Below are 21,600 nucleotides of genomic sequence, written 5' to 3' on the forward strand. Positions count from 1 at the left end.
TGACCTTTTTCTGGTCAGCATTTTTATGTTTATAACTTTAATTGTTTTATATCTAAATGTGTGTTAGTGATGTTGTGGTTTAACCCCAGTTGGCAACTGAGCACCACACAGACGCACGCTCACCCTCCCCCTGCCCCCGGTTGGATGGGGGAAAGGATCGGAAAAAAAAAAAGTAAAACCTGGGGGTTGAGATAAAGACAGTGTAATAGGACAGCAAAGGAAGAGAAAATAATAATAATGATAAAAGAATATACAAAACAAGTGACACACAATGCAATTGCTCACCACCCACTGACCGATGCCTAGCCCATCCCCGAGCAGCGATTGTTGCCCCCCAGCCAACTCCCCCTAGCTTATATACTGAGCATGACATCACATGGTATGGAATGTCCCTTTGACCAGTTGGGGTCAGCTGTCCTGGCTGTGCCCCCTCCCAGCTTCTTGTGCACCTGGCAGAGCATGGGAAGCTGAAAAGTCCTTGACTTAATGTAAGCACTACTTAGCAACAACTAAAATATCGGTGTGTTATCAACATTATTCTCCTCCTAAATCCAAAACACAGCACTGTACCAGCTACTAGGAAGAAAATTAACTCTATCCCAGCTGAAACCAGGACAAGTGACTAGACAGGATATCCAAGATTAAACTGATTTGTACAATTGCTGCCCAAGACTATCATGGTTTGGAGCAATTATTGAGCCACGCTGCATACTACATGAGTGCACTCTGGAGCAATGTCTATGCCAGAAGCTCTTCAACCTGCCTGAACCATACAATGCTTGCACCGTCCCATACTGCCCTACATAAAATCCCCAACCATTGACACCAAACAACCCCATGGCAGCATGCTACAAAAAACTGCAACTTGCAGAACTGAAGAAGGCTGAGAAGAAAAGGAAGCCATAACCAAAGAATTTGAGACTGGAAAAGCAAATCCCTTAAGCTCTTGAAGGACAGCAATGTGCTGATATCTGTGGAGCCAGTCACACACTGCTTATGCATTGTATATCTAAAAACATCTATACCTTCTTTTTGGCATATGCTTTTAGTAGGTATGCAGACCTCTTTCAAAATGTTAACAAATGAGACATTCCTGTTTACTGACACTGTTTGAAATCCTTTGAAGTCTTAAAGCTTAAATGGTCTCAGAAGTTCTCCTCAGGCTATGGTCTTGATACAACTCAGGAAAAGCAAGAACACACACAAGACATATTCTGACCTAGCCCTTCAAGACAGTTGAAAAACAAGAATACTGCTGTAGCTGCCATATGTGACTAAAAAACCATGATAAACAAAAGCTGGGCCCTACAACTCCAGGTCTTCAGGCTCAACTTTGGACTATGGGTCCATATGGTCATTAAAAATTGTCTACTTGCCACAGTCTTTCTAAAGTCTTTAAAATACACTCCTAAAGATGAAATAGAAAACACAAACAGAAATGAAAAATCATCTCTGTGTGGTCCAATAGATCCCATCTGCCATTGACTGATGCTATTCTAAAAGATAGTGAGCTCCTCATGAAAATCTAGTGCAACAAGTCTGTGGAAAGACATATGCATAAAGTTACCATTCCTTGTTGAACTTGCTCACACAGCATACTTAACTACAATAGAATGATGTGCTTTCTCAAACACAGTTTTAAGGCAAATTCAGCTTGCTTGTGTGGCCTAAAGTCAAACATGCGGTGCTGTGCTGGAAGCTGTGTTATACAAACATCCTGAAACTTTTAGTCAAGTTCCCGAATCGAAGGAGATGATGTTAGTGTGAAGCTTTTGTCTGGGCCTGATCCCAGAAATGACCATCTTAGTACCTGCTTCTCTTTGTGTCACTAGTGCTGTTTTCCATAGCTGTTTTTCAGTATTCTCCATCTGAATCCTATTGCCTCTTCTCACTCTCCTAACAGAAATAACCAGAGATCTGCTCCTATTTCTCAGATGTTGAGGATCAAGGTTCCTGGGGGCCTGTGGGCCTCCAGCACAGGCTGGCTAATTCCATGTCTCATCTGAATGAGGGAAGACCCAGCTGTTGTGTGATTGTTGAGTAGTCAGTGACCTGCTTGTGGCTAGTAGCCACTATTGACTGAATGAGTCCTGACTGTTTAGTGAATCATGAAGAAGTCTGTAGGGTGATTTGAATGGTTTCAGGTACGTTGCATGTTGATGATGCAGCAGGATGTGTCAGCGGTGAACAGGCAGAGAAGTAACTATGCCAAAACTGCTGCTTGGCATAGTTCACCACTGAACTGATCATGTGTTTGTACCAAGAAGAGTCATTCATAGGATGTGCCAGATATTTAATCTCTTTCCAGAAGCATCCTTGACATCAGAGTCCAAAATACTTTCTGTTTCTCAGTAGTTCACCTGATAAAGTCCATCTGATTTCCTTCTAGGTGTGGTTGAAAATAATCATAAGCTGTAATGCCCTTCCTGCCCTTCCTGCTGAGGACTTTCTGAAACACCTCACAGCAACAGTCTTCTATTTTTTTGTCTAAGTACTTCTCTGGTCTTTTTCTATACCTTTGCTGGAATATCCAGTCAGTGAACTACTTGTTAAGGTGGCTGCTGATAACAGTCTTGTCATGGTGATAAGACTGTAAATACTCTGGAGGAAAGGGTGCAAGATTTCTCTATGGGTGACATATGAAACATTGCTAAAATATGTGGTTCAGATATGACCATCACCTAGGTGGACTATAGGAATGCCTGAAGAAATCTGTAAGAGCCCAGATGTGTCTGAGATTTCTCCCCTTGAAGTGCTACTTGGCATGTTCTCAAGACACCATCGGAGGAAGATTAAGGAAAATCAATGTGGACAGCCAGGGAATTTGACCTCAAGAACAGTACTTGGAACTTTGTCAATGTGGACAATGTTCTGAGCTTGAGTAAGGTTTGAGTTCTATCATCATTAATTTTACTCTTTAGAAAAGTAGTGGCTATTCTCAATTAGCATTTGATTTCTGTCCTGCTACTTTAATCAGGTACCTCTAAATTTCTGCAATGACAAGAATATGGAAGAAAGTTAATATACCTGGAATTACCTATTCTTCTTTTAATTTGACAATAATGAAATTAAATTGTTCATGTGGCTTTTCAGACATTGAGTGTTATAAGGGGTTTTACAAAGTAATGAATTAAATGTAGTGCTGTGCCCTGTAGGCAAACAGAGTTGCTATTATGCTACAATAATTTTTCACACACAGACACAGAATTGCAACCTGATTTTATACTGAGAGCATGAATGGAGAGGACACTGAGGTTATTTTCTACTCATTTTGTATAGCTCCAAAAGCTCTGAAAATTTTCACCTGAATAGACAAAAGCGTACAAGGCAGAAAGAACAGCTATAGATGAAGAATCTACCAACGGCTACATTTTGCTGATTTAAACCACCAGAACTAGCTAACTAAAAGCCTTTGTTGGCATTGGGATTTGTCAATATACAAAAAGGGTGTAGTCACAGGGAAAAAATATTCAACAGTATTCACATTTTGTTTGCAAATCACCATATCCAACGTTATCAGCAATACAAAAAAACCTATTGTGAGTGAAGCCTATGAATTGTGTTAAGTGCTAATGAAGATCTGAATAATTAATTTACTCATTGCTCCCTTTGGCCAGACTTCTCAGACTAATTCCATCTGATCCCTTCCTGACTATGCCCCACTTTGATTTTTTTTTCTTTTTACTGTGCATGGGAATCTTTCTCCTGCTGTTGAATTACATGAAGTTCCTGTTAGGTAATTTCTTCAGCCTGACCAGGTCAAACTGAATAGCAACCCTGCCCTCCAGTGTATCACCCACAATTTTGGATCATCTGTAAACTTGCTGAGAGTACCGTCCATCTCACTCTCCAGGTGATATTAAGCAGTGCTGACCGCAGGCTGCAAGATGGACTTTGTATAGCTGATCACAACCCTTTAAGCTCAACAGTCCAGCAAATTTTCCACCCATCTTTTAGTCCATCAGTTTTCCTGTTCATTCTTTTTGGCATTTTGTCACCCTTATTTGACCCTTGTGTGCTTAAATATGTGCTGTTCCTCATTTTGGCTCTGAGGAGGTCATTCCTGAAGACCAACCAGCTCTCTTAGTCCCCTTTGCCCTCCAGGGAAGTCTTCTATGGCAATCTGCCATGCATATCATATCCCTGAACTAGACAAAATCTACTTTCGTGAAGAAGAGTTGCAATTCCACTATTCATTTTTCTCACTTCTCCCAGTATTTTAAAAGCCATAATCTCATGGCTGTTGAAGCCAAAATAAAAAGCAAGAGAATAAACACCTGACTAGAGGGAGTAAGAAAAAAGAAAGCATACAATTTGCATGAAAATCATTGGACCTATTAAGATCAAAGTTCTAAAAAGCCACACAAACATTTGGTCACCATAATAACAAGACACTTGAAGTAAATACCTTTCTAGTGTTCATAAAACTGCTTATTTAATTAACAGGTAGGAAGCAAACAGGAGACCCTTCCCTTCACACACATTTCCAAGCAAAAATAAGTCTTTGCAATTAAATAATTCCTTAGAGAAAAGATGATCACCACTTTTATATAAGTCCTCAGAATAAACCTACTGGCTGAATCAGTACTAGCAAGTCAAGTAAGTGTGGAGCTGCAGCTCTCTTTGCTAGCAGGCTACAAGGGTAACTTCCAGACTATGTATCGAAACTGTCTCTGGCCTATACTAAATTTCAAACCATGCCCAGGAACTCTTAGAAGAGTAGGAACTGATTAGACCAAAATTATGCCATAGGCTTTTTAACAATTTAGCTGTAGAGAGAAATTGAGCTCCAGTGCCTGAGAATATTGCCTGGTAAAAAATGTTCCCTGGTAATGATGAAGTCAGTTTCTTGATATTTGTGTTTCTTGGGATTTATGCTAAATATCTGCACAAAGACATATTTTTCCCAATTAAATTCCTTGATGCTGTGTAATCACAATTTCAAAAATTCCCAGATTTCAGTTATGTGGAAAACTCAGTTTTTTCTCCCCCCCTCCCTTTTTTTTTCTGAATACCACTGACATTTCAGAAGCTTTTGTTTGTTTGTTTCAGATCAGCATTGCAGAAATTATTCATATTGCTAAGGTCAAAATTTTTCTTTTGACTTTGTAAAGTTGAGGGTTATTTTATATTTTATTATACATACTTATGGGAAAGGAAAATATTTTTTACCCTACTAAAAGTAAATATTTCTATATTTTTGAGACAATCTTCCCTCTTCATGTCAGATTTGTATGTTTTCCTACCACTTGACTGTCTAGTCCATCATTATTTATTTATTTTTAAATCTAATAATGTTAAATAACCCCCCTTGCTTTTAGTCAATAAAATATTTTCAGTATGTTTTTGTCCTGGTCCTCTAGCTTTACATGTGATAGTAATTCAAATGCACACGTACCTGTAGATGTTTGTGGACATGACTTTTTAAAATACTTTTCTGTATTTGCTTTGTCTGTTTTCCCATGGATAAGCAGCTTGACCACATTGATATCTGAAGACTGTTTTAAATAAAAAAGAGAAACATCCCATTAAAAAAAGTCTTTTAACCAAATCCTTGTCCTGTACCTTAATGCATATTCAGCTATGCATGTGCACATATAAACACAGTTACTTGAAATGTACTTTAGGATATTTTAAGGCATTCATAAGATTGCATTTCCACACATTTTCCATCTGTATCATCATCCATTTTCAGCTAAGGCTTTATGTGAATATCTGAGTGCCAGGCTGAGCCCAGTAATGAGACAGTCTTATATCTTATGATTACATATTTAAGATTTAGCTTAGAAAGCTATAAAAAAAAAAAAAAAAATCCAGGGGTAACAGTAAAGCATAGATAAGTAGGAACATATGTTTTCCCAGTGTTAGCTCAAGTTATCCCTTCTTAGTATTATGCTGTTAAACTATAGTATTCTGTACTTACATTTTCATAGAGATTTTTTCTTGTCTTTTTCCTTTACCACCAATTAAATTATATGAGAATATATTTTATTTCATAGCACTATCACTAAGGCATGTCATGCTTTGCGCAAATGTTAGAGAACCCTACTTTGCTCAAACTGCTGAGCTTTGCATGCTTCAGCTATGAAAAATTATTTAACATTATTTCTTTGATCATTTAATCATCATAGAAGGAGGAAGACTATCTTTCTTATTTTCTTTCGTACAGCAGAGTTCACCTACAGATGTAGGAGTATTAAAGAATTCTCTGTTGGCCTATAAGATCCATGAGAATTGTCTCCTTTCTCACACAGTCTCCTTCCTGAAATCATTTGCAGCATATCTTATCCTTTTGCTCTTTGGCTTTCATCATTATTGATTATTAATTGCCAGGTCACTTAGGAATTGAATTATAGCACTCATATATTTCCCTTAGGGTACTGATTATCCACTTCTTTTTCCTCTGATAGCAATAAAAGGCTCTCATGAAATTACTGACTGCCAGCACTGTGTTGTTACTACAGTTGAACAAACTCATTTTTGTCAGGATATCACACAAAAGAATTACTTCTGCATAATTCATGTAATGACTGCATATGAAATAGAGATGAAAGCCTGCTAGAAGAGTTTCTTTACCTTCAAAGAAACAAAGCAAGTGTACATATAATTGTATTAAAAGCAAAATTACTGGAAAAGTAGATAAAGCACATTTTCATATAATATATAAATGCAGTCTAAAATTGTGAGAGGAATAGTCTTTTACTAAAGAGGTATACAATGCAACCTTTGGATTTGTGTCCCTACCATGATAAACAGGCCAAGTGATCCCTTTTAGAAACAAATTTAAAAGTAGTTGAGTTTATACCTTTCCAAAACTTAGTAAAAGGTTATCACAGAACTTCACTGTTGGATAGAAATCTTTTCATTTATAGCCTGAACTCATCATGCCCAGGTAGAATCTACAGGTTTTGACATTACCATTAATATTCAGTGCACGTGGGGCTTTTCCCCCCTTTTTCCTATATAACCTCTTGGTATGTTACCAGACATCTGTCATATCCTTCCAGGGAGTATTTTTCCTAGACAAATTGAGTATACAGCTTTTATTCTCTTCCAAGATAATAGCAGCATGAGATGGTAACACTTTAAGATACATTAAGTTTAATAAGAGGTGCTATTAAGAATATTAGGATGCTGAGAGACAAAATATTGGCCTTGTATAACTTCTGACTGTTGGATTAAGTTTGCGCAAAAGCATGTGACATTTTAATTTTGTTCGAATACTTACACCTATTCTGCCATGGCACATTTAAGCTTTGGTGGATCTCATCACAGGCTCATAGCATTTCTCCAGTCTTTTTTTGTCCTCCTCTCAAGGAATATCTGCCACTTTCCATTTTGTGCAAGCTGGGACACTGCCTTTTTACTTTGATCAGGAAGCATCCTCCCTTGCTTCAGATTTCTGTGTAAGACCTTTATCTCAGAACTTAACATTGTGCCAACATGCAACACGTGGAGCAGCACTGTGGCTGTTTTTTGCTCTTGTGATGCCAGTACTTCCCATCCGAAATGTGATTTTTGTAACTAGATCCAAACTGACTTACTGTCAGTAGAGTTGTGCCCACTGTGTAATGTGTTAATATGTAATTAATAATGTAAAAACACAAATTCAGAATTACCTGAAGTATTCTATACTGTCAGGACCTTCTGCAACGGTATTAATGATATCTTTACCGTAAATGTATTTCTAGTACCATTTAGTTTGCCTTTTCACAAATCCTTAACACTGATGTGAAACAGTGATCCTGTATTTGACTAGCCTACACAGGCCTTTCTTTCCCACAGTCATTTGCAGCAATGGCTTCTCAGCACACAACAAAACAGGAATATATGTAAGAACTACAGTCTCCTTAAGTCTGACTAATTATCTCCTTATAACAGTGTAGCAAATGCTTTACAGAAATCCAAGTAATTTTTTTACGACTTATGTCATGCTTACAAACCAGGGTTAACATATTAATCTACCATGATCTGTCTTTAGTAAGTCCCATTACATTTTATCCAAATTTTCTATTGAATCATGTATGTAATGATCCTTCTCTTCAAAAAGTTTTTAGATGTTACCTACTAGTAGAGTCAGATTATTTAGTCAGATTAAACTCAGGCTATTAAGAAAAACAACATGTTCCTACTCATAGCCCACGCCTTGAATCAGCCTTCAAGACACATGCATATAACGTTGTACATTTTTCTGGTGAACACAAGAATTGGCTAGTGCTACAGTAAATATCTTCTGTGTAAAATGCCCCATGCTTATAACAACTCAGTAGAGAAAATGAGAATAATCTATAGGTCAGAGAGGAAACAGTTTTGAGGGAACAAGCATGAACCCCATTTCAACAGCTACTGCCACCTTCTAGCCTTTACAAGCAGACAGCAGCAACCTCCAGCTTGATAACTGTATTAGGAACAAACTTTATTAATTGTTTTACTAACTGACCTGACTACTCTCACAAAGTTAATGTTTTCTTTGTCTTTGATTCCTGTTATTTCTTTCTGTATCCTAGTCCATATGACTTGTCTCTTTCATTAAAAGTTGCTATTTCCTATGGATTACTAGGTTGCAAAGAGGAATAGCTATTTAAGGGTAGGTCATATCTTTTCAACTCTGTATGGCAATCAACACAGAAAAGAAATTATGCCCCAAAAGGAATCATCAGCAAGAGCCTTACATGCATGAATGGCATTCCTTTTTTCTTGTTCAGTACCCCATATCCTCACCCTAGAACATGGAAACCTAAAGGAATATAGGGGTTTTATCTTTTTATCTTAATATTTATATCTTTTTGCTATGCCATTTGAACTTTATAGTTTTATTTAGTTGTAACATATATGCTGAGTATATAACTCCTCTGATAGTAGGGGGTTCAGGATATATGTACTCAAGAGTGATTTTCTTTTCCTTTCTCAGCTAGGTTTCTTTGATCACACATTCCCTATCTGAATTGTACATCATCAGCCATTTATTTCAATACTTGGTTAGTGACAAGTGAACATAATAAGATTTATCAGAAGCAGCAATGAACCACCCCTTTGTGTAAATCCCATTAATCACAATGTCAAGCTGGATAACCATTGGGTCAAATGATAACTTCTGACCTGTAATTGTCTTTATCTCTGGATACATGAATAGCCCATAAATATTAATACTTGGGCAGTTTCATTATACATTCATGAAAATTACACATATGTATAAAATGTTAAACATACATCAGAACAATCAGAATGTATGTCCTCACCAAATTCAAGTATTAGAAACTGACATATGTATTTCTTCTTTGCAATGAAGTGAAAAATGTTGAAGGCTCTTCAGAAATACCTTTTCCTAGAAATATTAATTGCACAGTTGGGTCTACAAAAAGTAGACAACAATTCACCCCTATTGAGTAACTGCAGTTTAAGTTTCATCACCTTCCACTATGGATCCATTATTTATTTACATATTCAAAATAATCACCTTTTAATGGTTTCATGATGTTTCGTGAAAGCTTTTTCTCAGATATAATGGGTTACTTTGTCTTTTGGTTTATCACTGCATATGTTCCCTTTTGAGCATATATTTGATTGAAGTGGCAGTGTGGCAGACCCCCTAAGGCAGAATCAATGAAATAATTTCCTGAGGTCAAGCTAGTAAACAAAAAGCAGCTAAATGGAGCAGATGTCTAATAATAAAGATCCGAGTCCCAGTTGCCAGCTTTTCTCAGAAGGGACACTAGGGAGCCGTTTGTAACCTCGTGCTTCTAGAAGCAAGATGACTGTGACTGCCTTTGGAGGAATTTAGGACAAACTTGTTTTTTCTGTTCTGGTGTGGTGGTTTGGTTTTGTGTCACTTTTTTTTTTTTATTAGTTATTCCTTGAAAGTCTTTAAAAATATATACCTGTCTTCTACACCCATCAATTATCCATCAGTATTCCCAGTAGTACCATGAAGCTATTGTGTATCTATTAGAGGCATGAAAAATGTCCACAAACATAAAAGAACACAGTTCTGAACTGAAGTCACTCATGGACATGTATTTGCTTTAATATTCATGACACAACTGCTTTAATAAGAAATATGAATTTAGAAATCCCTTACCCTAGAGAACATTAAAAGGATCATACATAACAGTTCATTGATAAATGCACACCACAACAAATACAGTTGTCTAGATCAGATTTTACCTTGGCATAAGGGAAGTAAATTTAGAAACACTGTTTATTTCACTGAAAGATTTAATTCATAATGATGTAAGCTATATTCCTTGTGGCTAATATATTTTTAACAAGTAAAAGAACCACAGAATTTAAACCTTGGGTATGATGCATAGTACTTATTCTTTGGAGTAGCCTTATGCATAAATAATCAATCTTTTAAGGTCCATTTCTATGTATTTGTATCACCATGCTGCCTAATTAGTATCACTGTTCTAGACACTGCATATACAGGTAGTAAAATTCAACCACCTACAGATCCTTTACTCTAAGTAGGCAAAATGCATATAGGACAACTGACTGCACACAGTTATGTAGGAGATAATGGCAGAGCTGGGAATGAATACAGAAAAGCTGGATACTTCTACCACATAAATTCCCAACTTAGAAAGCTTAGAGAGCATCTAAGTTTCAGAAAATTACTCAGATTTTACATTTCCTAGCACTACCTATTCCCTGATGGGAGGTGGGAGACATCAGTATTCCATTTAACCAGAAACCTAGAATAAGTTCATATGACAATTAACAGCCAGACTTCTCCAAGGCTCAATGTCATTAATATTATCATTCATCTTCTCTACAGGAACCTACTGGTCAGAAGATTTTTCTGAGGAAGTGGCAGACTTGGATACCTGCCTTCCCCAGATACGGGAATTTCAAATAGAGTGGTCATCCAGATTATGATAGGTACTATGGGGAAGGCACCTTCTGCTGAACATTAATAACTCTGCTAGTGGTGAGGGATTAAGGAAGAAAGTAAACAGAGGGCAAGTTGAATTTAGCCCAATCAGTAAATCTTCTACAAAGGTCTGGATCCAGGCTGCTCACATAGCTCATTTACTCATGTAAAACACAACAAGAGGTCACTATCAGGAATATCCAGAGATCACCTTATGTAACTGTAGATAATGAAAGAAAATTGTTTCAAAAGTACATGAGATATCTGGATTATGGCTGAGGCAGGTGTGGTATGACTTGGCCTGGCCTCTCTGCAAGTCAGCAATTGCCTCAGTATGTCCAGAAGTTTAAAGCATACTTAGAGTCACACCAGCCCCACTGCTTCTAACCCCAATCTTCTTGCTAACTTGAAGGGTAAACAGTAAGGGAAATTTGGCTGGCCAACTGATGAAAAAGTATGCGTGTCTATGAACTATGCACCAGTAACCTCCATCCCCACTGGATATAAGAGGAGATAGATAAGAAAAGGAAAAACTTTAATCCTCTTTTATCATGGAATCATTACGGTTTTTAGGTTGGAAGGGACCTCTGGAAGTCATCTATCCCAACCCCCTACTCAAAGGGACTCACATCAAAATTAGATCACATTTCTCAAAGCCTTGTCCAGTCAAGTTATGAACAGTTTAGAAGATGGAGATACCAAAAATTCTCTGGACAACCATGAAGAAAATCTTGTAGGACCAAAACTTTGATACATTTTTCCAGCTTTATCACTGGGTCTAGTAATAGGTACAAATAAGTTACAAAAAGGTTACAATACCTTTCCCTCATACAGATTAGACTCAGCTTCAAGCAATAAAGTTATCTAAACATATTTTTGATTATAAATAGCTAGATAATACTTTGAAAGATTTATAGTAAATATGATATTATCACAAATTCAGTTCAGGATTCTTCTGAACTGAAGAAGATTCAGTTTGTTAGTTTTTTTCACCTTATTCTATCACAAACATATAAAAAGATATCGCTGAACAATATCCTTTTTTTTTTAAGGAAAATGAAAATTAGAATAACCTGATAAAGATAACAAAAATGGAATATGCAGGTACAAAACCAAAAAAAAATTAAATCCCTTCCCTCTTACTGTCAAAATGAAAGAATATGCATTTGCCACAGCTCACACTTCAAATCCCTTTCTGTTTTCTTTGAAAAACAAACCAACTTGTCTTAAACTTGACCATAAACATGAAATGTACAACTATTTGCATGATTTTCTGGTTCAGAACATTAGAGAATACAGACCTGTACATTGCATTCAAGGCTCGAAATGTACTCTTTACTATAAGGCTTTACAGACAGTGAAACCATGGTGATTCTGCTGTGCACTAGAGCAGCCTAATGAGAGCCTATAAAGTTGATCCCTTTTGGTGCGTTGTGCCACATACAGCTTACAGCTGGTATAGAATTTTTAAGAGATGAAGCAGGAGCAAAAAAGCCAGTCAGGGACACTCAAAGCTTACGACTGTGCTAGTAAAACAAAAAGTGCTAGGGCAATAGCCCATGCACTGGAAATCTATATTCTCAAATTGTTAGAATGGCCAACACTTCCCAAAACTCTCATGCACAGTTTGAGTGTTAGCCCAGTCCAAGGATCGTTCACAACCGTCAGCTTGATCAAAACCATTCTGTTTCAAAAACCAAGAGAGTGTAATAATATTGACATAGTCAAATGCTGTCAGCTAGCAAAAACATACCATCATGAGTCCTCAAACTGCAGGTTTGCAGTAGTGCATAAGAATTTCACTGAAAATCATGTCTGTTATAAACAAAGCTTGTGAGCTGTGAAGTATGTCACAAATAATCCCTATAATTGCAAAGTTCTTTTAGTCCAGACATTTAGTAACTCCACACATTTGTCTTTTTATACATTATCACAACTTTTCCATACATTTCTGAAAAAAGAAGAAAAATAATTTTCATAAACACAGTGGATTTGTGTCACAGTCACACAGATGTTGCTGTATGCCATTTGGGTAGCTAAGCAGGCCCTAAAACATGTAAGGTAGTGGAAATATTCTCTGTGTGGGTAACTTCCTGAGATTAAGACCTAGCAGTAGATACATCATGGTAGCTGGTTTCTTGTCTGGGACACATAATTTGATATGGAAAATGGCTTTGAAGCAGTGCTGAGAACATTATGTTTTGGCATATGGATACATTTGTAGTGTACTGACTAAAATGCTTTGAGATTTAAAAAAAAAAACCCACCCTCCAGGATTCTGTACCTGACACCCAATTATGTCTTGTAAGCAGTTACATTCACTTCGAGCTGACAATCTGTACAAATCACATCTGCGCCTATGTTTTTTCTAAGTATCTTAAAGATCATACAAGGAAGGACCCCAGTCATTTTATTTAACTTCCATTTTAACTGCAGCAACAGAGAAGAAAGCTGAAGGGACAGGCAATGAGCACCTTTACTCAAGATGCAGCTTGCACTTTAAACATGGAATGTTCCTGTTTTCTGTAAAAATGAACCAGACCCAATTAAGAAGCAGTATTTCAGTCCTGAGGTTGTCCTGGGCGATATTAACTGACAGAGAGTCCAGAAACAGACGTCACGCTCCGGCATAATATTTCAAATATCAAAAATGTCAAGACAACTTAAGAATTTTGAACATCGGTTTTAATGCTCCTGGTCTGCACAGGAAGCTGTAGGGAAATAAAGCCCAGAATGTGGTAGTCTTAAAATAATTAATCTAATACATGAATCTGGAAAAGTCAGCTGATATCTGATTTTTCATGCCAGACAGGAAAATACACTCAGTGTGTTTGTTACTATATCTCAGCATTTATAAGAATGTGCATGTTCTAATCTGCATCCTGAAATCATTGTATCATCATTCCCTGCATTTTCCAGTACATAATACATAGAAGTGATTGCTATATGGGGATCACATAGTGAATAAAAGAAGTTGAAATTAGAGAGGGGGATCTGCCTGCACTAAGTAACAAGACTTTTGGAAAACAGAAATAAATCTGACCATATCCTCTTGCTTCTGACCAAACTTTGTTCTTGAAATGTCAGCTGAAAGCCCAATCCACTTAGACTTACTTGCATACTTGAGGGATATACTGATCAGGATTGAAAGGTAAGAAAAGGACATTTACCTGTGCTGTAGTGAGGAAGGAATATGAAAGTTAGACCCCCATGGATGTTCCATTTACAGGTTTTTCTTCAGGACTCAGGGGACAGGGGATTTATAAAGCACTGCTGTGAGAAGATGATGTGTAGGCATGATAGTCACAGCCTTTTTAATGTTCAAAAATATGATTCTCTTTTTTAATACTATAGATATATTATTTTTTTAAAGAATTCTCTATTATTAGTGCTTTGCTATCTATATTTGACCTCCAATCCTAACAGCAAGTGCCCAGTGGGAAGCACTGAGAAACCACTTTAAATTATTGTTTTGTGAGCTTAAAAGGTCCTGTGCAAAGCAGCGTTCTGTTATGTCTGCCATTTCTTCTTGGTTCTTTACATATTTTACTAAGTGTTGTGTTTTAACCCTGATAGGCAGCTCAGCCCCACACGGCCGCTCGCTCCCTCCCTCCTGCAGTGGAATGGGGGAGAGAATCGAAAGTGTAAAAAAGAGAAAAATCATGGGTTGAGATACAGACAGTTTAACAGGTAAAGCAAAAGCTATACATAAGCAACGCAAAACAAGGAATTCATTCACCACTTCCCATGGGCAGGCAGGTGTTCAGCCATCCCCAGGAAAGCAGGGCTCCATCACATGTAACAGTTACTTGGGAAGACAAACGCCATCACTCTGAACATCCCCCCCTTCCTCCTTCTTCCCCCAGCTTTATATGCTGAGCATGATGTCATACGATGTGGGATATCCCTTTGGTCAGTTGGGGTCAGCTGTCCTGGCTGTGTCCCCTCCCAACTTCTTGTGCACCTCCAGCCTGCTCACTGGCAGGGCCATGTGAGAAACACAAAAGACCTTGACGCTGTGTAAGCACTGCTCAGCAACAGTTAAAACTTCCCCGTGTTATCAACTCTGTTTTGGTCACAAATACAAAACATAGCACTATACAAGCTACTATGAAGAAAAATATCTCTATCCCAGCTAAAACCAGTACACAAAGTCTCTAAAATACAGCAAAACTTCAATATGTAAAAGTATCATTTATCTGACTGACAAAATAATACAAGTGAAAACTAGAAAAGAAACAAAGGAGATGGAAGGAAAAGAATAGGTGGCAATGCATGGCAATATCTGGGGAGGATGACAGGTTGAGGAGAATACTATCCTCTAAACAGAATCAAGTGGAGGAGCCTAAAAGTCTCTTTCAAACAGCTATAACAGCCCACATCCTTAGTAGCCATTTAATCCCGTTCCCTCTGGGACTCCACCTGTGGCTCTCAGCATTGCCGTATCTTGCTAGTACCCATCATCAGACTCCTGTTGGCAACTACAAGCTGCCAAAGCAACCCTAGGAAACTGAAGGGAAAATTAAAATTATAACTTCTCAGCAGTTGTAATTTGTGACCAAGGAATGATCTGGCATGGAAGGCAAGAAGACCCAACTGCAGAAGGGGTTAAACTGGCTGGAAGCAGGAATGCCAGAGACAGAAAGACTCCCTGTAAGGGAGTGAAGTTTCCCTTGGTGATGAGAAAAGAAACAGCCTCAGCATTGTCTTGTAGCCATCCTGGGATGGGAGCACTCACGGCCACCTTTGGGCAGCAGAGCTGGGCTGGGGAATGAACCCAAGGCTGGGCTGAGGCGCCCCATGCCAACACTCACAGGATTGGTGCTGGTGCAAGTGTGTATGAGGAATCGGTTTGTGAGGCATGTTTGTGGAGTCCTTGTAGAACAATTTATGGCGGTAGGACTCTGTCCAACGCATTGTTCATTATTTTCTTTTTTCATATTTAAGCACAAATGTGTGTTTAATTCACCTCAAGGGGTACAATAAAAATTCCCCAGCAAAATGAAACCAAATCCCATATCTCAGAAGAATTTTAAAATATAGGCACAATCTGCATTTGTCAGAAGTTTTTGCAGACTTCTGAAAAAGAAAAAGAGGGTATTTCCAGCAAAAACTTGACATAGGTTAGCCCTTTCCATAAATCATACAGATGCAGCCACAGTTGAGGTATAAATTCTACTCTCCTTCCAACCTGCAACAGATTGATATCAAAGTTCATATCTTCAGGAACAGAGAAAAGACCAAAATAAGTCAGAATTTACTTTTTTGATTCATCTTTGTTTTGTGCTAGAAACAAGAGAAGGAGCCTGTCTCCAGTTGCTCCACAGCAACCTGGTTGCACTGGGGAATGTGAAGTCCAGAGCCTTCACCCATGCTGTTTATGCAATCTTTTATGGTCTGAAGAGGAGGAAGCAATTCTTCACACAAGATGCACTCCTTGCTCTCTGTGCTACCCTTAATATATTGTATTGGGTGAAGAAATAAAGAGCTTCTTACCAAGCATTATATTCTGAGCTAGTGTCCTCCACAGTCCCATGCTTTCATTCTATGTATAACAAAAGAAATCAACAGGGGAGATCATAACTCTTTGCCTATATTAAGTAACCATTTTCAGAAAAAAGTTGTCATTAGAGTTGTCTTTTTGAAACCTGTGTTAAGTAAAGTTAATTTTGAGAGAGATGTTTTCATCACCTGGTGATCCTTTATTCTGCTACTAAGACTATGATCAGTTGTCAAATTATACCTTTCTTCCAAATTGTTAAGGAATCATAAAATATGCCTTTTTTTTTTTTTCTTTTATGCTTAAGAATCCTTTGGTATTAACCTCACCTTCTCTGTAGTTGATACATCTCTGGTGCACAGAGAATAAGCAATTTTTAGACAAAGACTAGATAGGTCAATTGTGAACAAGAGCCGGAAGAAATAACAGTAGCATATACGAGAGCAAGCTCTAGACCAAAGAGACTAAATTGCTGTAGGTAACGTTTGCAGCAGGTAAAGAGCTTTCATTCCAATAGTAATTTTTACACTCCAAGCACATACAAGTCAAAAAAGCATGGTTTTTTTTCCTGATTTGTGCCATATGATTTGAGTCCAGCCTTAATATTATTAGAGAGAATCATCAGAATGCCAACATTCAAAATTACAAACCGACAGAAATGTTTGTGGTTTATTCCTACCAGTAAAATAGCTACACCCAAAATAGATCAATAGTTTGCTTATTCATGTTTAGAGTTATCTATGTTTACAGTCTGATATAACATCTTTTTATATTTGTCATACTCTAATTTTTACTTCTTTCAGTACAAGATTAAATAGGCAAAAAACTGCGAAAGAATGCAGTGTGTGTTACCTCAGTAATGGTTTGGGTCAATGTCAAATTGTTGGATGATGCATCTGGATGTGCAGGATGATAGAAATTAAGTAGGTAGTACACAGAAAGCAAAAGTGAAGCACAGCAGAATGTAAGGGACAGTACAAACTTGTTTTACTACAATGAAAATAGGATTAGAATAATCTGATACAATGAGGTTTAAAAAAACAATTTCAGATAACAGTAAGAGTGAAGAAGATTAGGAAGCAGAAGTTACTTTTTTTTTTCAGATAAGTTAAATTAGTTAGCTAGGGTTCTATCAGATCTTATAAGTTTGGGCTACATGCTGAAGGACATCTTGAAAGAATGGTAAGCATTGGAACTGATGATAATAATATAGCAGTACGGATAAATGTGCAAGTGTTTTATACTGAGCTAGAGTATGAGTTTAAACTTGTCAGGTGCTCTGTGGTAACTGCCAATGTGTCTGCTCTTGCTCTACACTTCCTTCAAGGTTACTGATCCCTTTTTTACATAAAGGTAAAAGCATGCAGTAGCTATTGCAAAGCTAAATTATGGTAAGTGGTTTGTCTCAGCTAGACACTCCTAATCCAGCAACTTAACCTCCCACACAGAAGCAGAGAAGATTTGGTTCTAAGCTTTGCTCATATCAGTGAATGGACATCAGAAAAGCATTCTTATCATACTTTAAGTATGACATTTAAAATGAAAGTGATCTAAATATCAAAATATCAGCTTTTAGACTACAATGGTAATAAAAGGAGAAACTAGCTACAAGATTACCTTTCTATCCTAAATGAAACTTCTTTTCCTGGGACATGCCCAGTCTTAAAATTCAGTCTAAATGTTCCATCCCTGAATTACTTACCACTAATCAAGTTGCACCGTTCTGTCTACTTCTTCCCTTAAACAACTCATCTGGCTCTATTGTGTTCATGCTCTTCAGAAAGCTTTCATACTTTATTTCCCTGCCACAGCTCTAACTGCCCCTTTGGCAGCTCTTGCTCGATTTGAGTGAATCCACACCTACATCTGTCCTTGAGGCATTCCCATCCTCCGAGAAGGTCTTAGTCCCTCCTTGCCTTTTGTTGCTTGCCTCCCCTTTATTTTACTTGGATCCCATTTTGTCTTTGGCACAAACTAAATTTTTCCCTGGCCAGTGATGAGGACTACCTTGTAGCTCACCTTCAGGGCAGCAAAACTCAATTTTGTCTGCACCATTGCACTGAATACTATCATCTGCTCCAGGTTTCCCTTTTTCTCCAGAAGGCTCTTAAACAGACTGTTATTATTTAATCTACTTTTAATCTTCTTCTATAATATCAGTTTCTCATTTTTTGTAATAATTTTCCAGAGGTCCTTTTTATTTGCCTTTAAGTAATGAAGACTATAAAACTAAACAATCATTGAGAGAGTGTTCAGAAACCTACTATCCTGAATTTCTGGAGGCAAATAATCTGCATACCCAAAGCAAATCACCTAGACAGACATGTTGTAATAAAAACCGCTTATTTTAATCTTCTATTCTTCTTGCATTACCTTTATCCAGTTACAGATTTCCATTTTTTTTTTCCTCTACCTTTTTTAATTTCCTTTGGGGTTATTCTACCAATGTGTTTAATGTAAAGAATTTTAAGATAAGATTACATTATTTTATTTCTGTATTTTAAGTTTCAACTGTTCCTTCTTGTTTATTTCAGTATTATTGCATTATTTTTTTCATATAAATTACCAGGTAGAACTACAGATGTGCGACATTTAAGAAAACACATTGGTAAGATATTAGAGTTCAAAAAGTCATCATCTCAAATATTTTTAAGGGAAGTAAGAAACATCATGTATTTTAAGTGTATATACAACATATATATATGAGTGATTTTCTATGTTATTGGCAAGGTCAGGGATTTAGTTTTAGTTGTTAAATACTTGTAAAAATGAAGATTAAATCATTTTAAGCTACAGTCTAGCTTAAGCAGCGATTTCAGCTGTTGATAAACATAACTTAGAGTTAACCTGTGCATTTCAAAGTACTGGAAAAAGCTCACTGGAGGCAAAATAATTTACCTGAGGCTCGCATTTGGTTCAGGTACAGCATGATAAAAGGTAATTTAGAAAATATAAATAACAGATTCTATAGACACTTCAGTGTTTTAAAAACAGATATTGATTCTTTCCTTTTAATCTTTATAGTCATCAACGCGACTGTCTTATTCATTGCTACATGCTTTAAATCTTCTCAGAACTGAATCAATAATGACACTTTATAAACAAAGGCAATCAGACCATATCCTTGCTGTTATATACATCTGTAAGAAATAGATTGTTTTCAAGAAACTGCTGATGTTTTGCATCAAGCAAGCAGTCCAGAAGGTATTCCAATCTGGTAAGCAGGTCCTGTTTTCTCTGAAGCCCTGAGTATCTTCCCAGAAGATATAATTGACCATAATTTTGGACTACAAAGAAAATACAAATCCTTTTGTAAACAGTCAGAATCTCTTTACTTTTCACATCAGGAATATATTAACAACAAAATATTGGTTACGCTGCTGGATCAGTTACCAAAGGAAAGAACAGGGAACAAACAAGAGAAGTGACATTTAATAAGAAACAAGTTCCCTGTTTCTTTGCTTCTAAAACTTCTTTTTGCTACTCAGACAGCTCAAATGACATTCAGTTATTCGCTTCCCATATGTCTGTGATTTAATTATAATCAAAACTGTCAGGGAGGTATTTTAAATCACAGGGGTTTGTCAATGTTTGCTGGCACAAGCATAGAAATTTTCTGTGTTAATCTTTTCTCTGACTTCAGATTTATATTAATGGCCATTATCCCTCAGGCTGCCTTCCTAAGAAGTGCTGGGGATCGTGATTGAAAGAGAAATAAACTATATATTGCCTCCAGCAGTGAGCAGCTGGTGTTTTAACTGTCTGAATACAAACTTAAGGTGTACAATTCTGGCTTTATGTGACAAGGGCTTTTATGGCTCAGACACTAACAGCACCTAGCTTGTCCAAGTTGACCATAAGGATTGACATGAAGAGATTATTGTAAGGCTAACTGCATTAGAAAGAAGCTGTCATTAAGTGGGAAAGTGCAAAAAAGTTAAGGAGGTTCAAAATGCCTCACTGAAACAATTATTTTCTCAAGCAGAGAAATAAAACAATAGAATGTCATGTCTGAATGCTTATGCACTTTTCAAAATTTATTTGTTAAAACAAACAAAAAAATCAAGCTTGCAATTTATACCTTAACTTTTTAAAGACTTGTTCTTCTGATTTAAAAAAAAAAAAAAGAAAAAAAAAATACTTCTCATCACTGCTGTGGATTTTTTTTTCTGTTATATTGGTGCAGATAAGGTCTCTTGAGAAATATTTCTTTCAAAGAAAATAGCAAAATTATAACAGATTATCTCACCCTTTGTACTTAAATTGTAATGAAATGGCTTTGAACGTCTGCAATGATTAACATCTCAGATGTTACAAAATAAAAGATCTAAGTGGAAAAAGCGACAAAGACTGAAATGTACATTGTTTTCAGAGTTTCAATTAAATTCAGTCGCTGTAGGACTTCGTTTTTGTCTTCTGTCTTTCCAAAAAAGGAGTTGCATTGCATTTGTCTTTTAATATCATAAGAATTATGCTGTCCCACTTAAATTCTGGTCCAATTTTTTGTTAATTATGTCAGGTCTCCTAAATTAAGATTCTCTTTTCTGACTTTTAGAAGTATACACTTTTCCACAATTAAAAGCAAACCCTTTATTGAAATAGTAATCCCTGATATAAATCTATCAAGTTTCTATGGTATACAACAGATCAGTTCAGTATAAAAATAGCAGCCTAACAGAAGGTGAAATAATTTGATGCCCTATTCTGGGGAGCGGCCTATAATACTGTTACTGATAATTTCACAAAATTATTTAATTAACACAGTAAGTTGGTATTTGACTAATCATGTTACTTTTGAAAGTATTATTTTAGTTACGATGGATTATTTCCCAATACCAAAGAGCAAAAGGACAAACCAATGGATAAATCCTACTGGACTGGTGATAAATCACAACTATTATTTCCAAAATACTGATAACAGGTTGAGTGCTATAAAAACAGAAAAGAAATTCTAGGAGGATTAAGAAGAAAGCATGCAATACATGTCAAAAGGAAAGAAATTTTTGGTTGTTCTGTGCCATGTGTTAGTTTTTACACGCATCCAGGTGAGTATAAAATAACATTGTTTTCCTATGTAACATTTTCAAACTCATAGAAAGAGCTAAACAAATTGCTTGACAATGGATAACTGGGATCAAATTAAAAATCATATAATTACTCAAACTAATCAAGTGCAAGTTAGAGGTAACTTCTAAAATTATGTAAAGTAAATTCTTACAGAAAAAAT

The sequence above is a fragment of the Aptenodytes patagonicus genome, chromosome 3, assembly GCF_965638725.1.
Source record: "Aptenodytes patagonicus chromosome 3, bAptPat1.pri.cur, whole genome shotgun sequence".
NCBI lineage: Eukaryota > Metazoa > Chordata > Aves > Sphenisciformes > Spheniscidae > Aptenodytes > Aptenodytes patagonicus.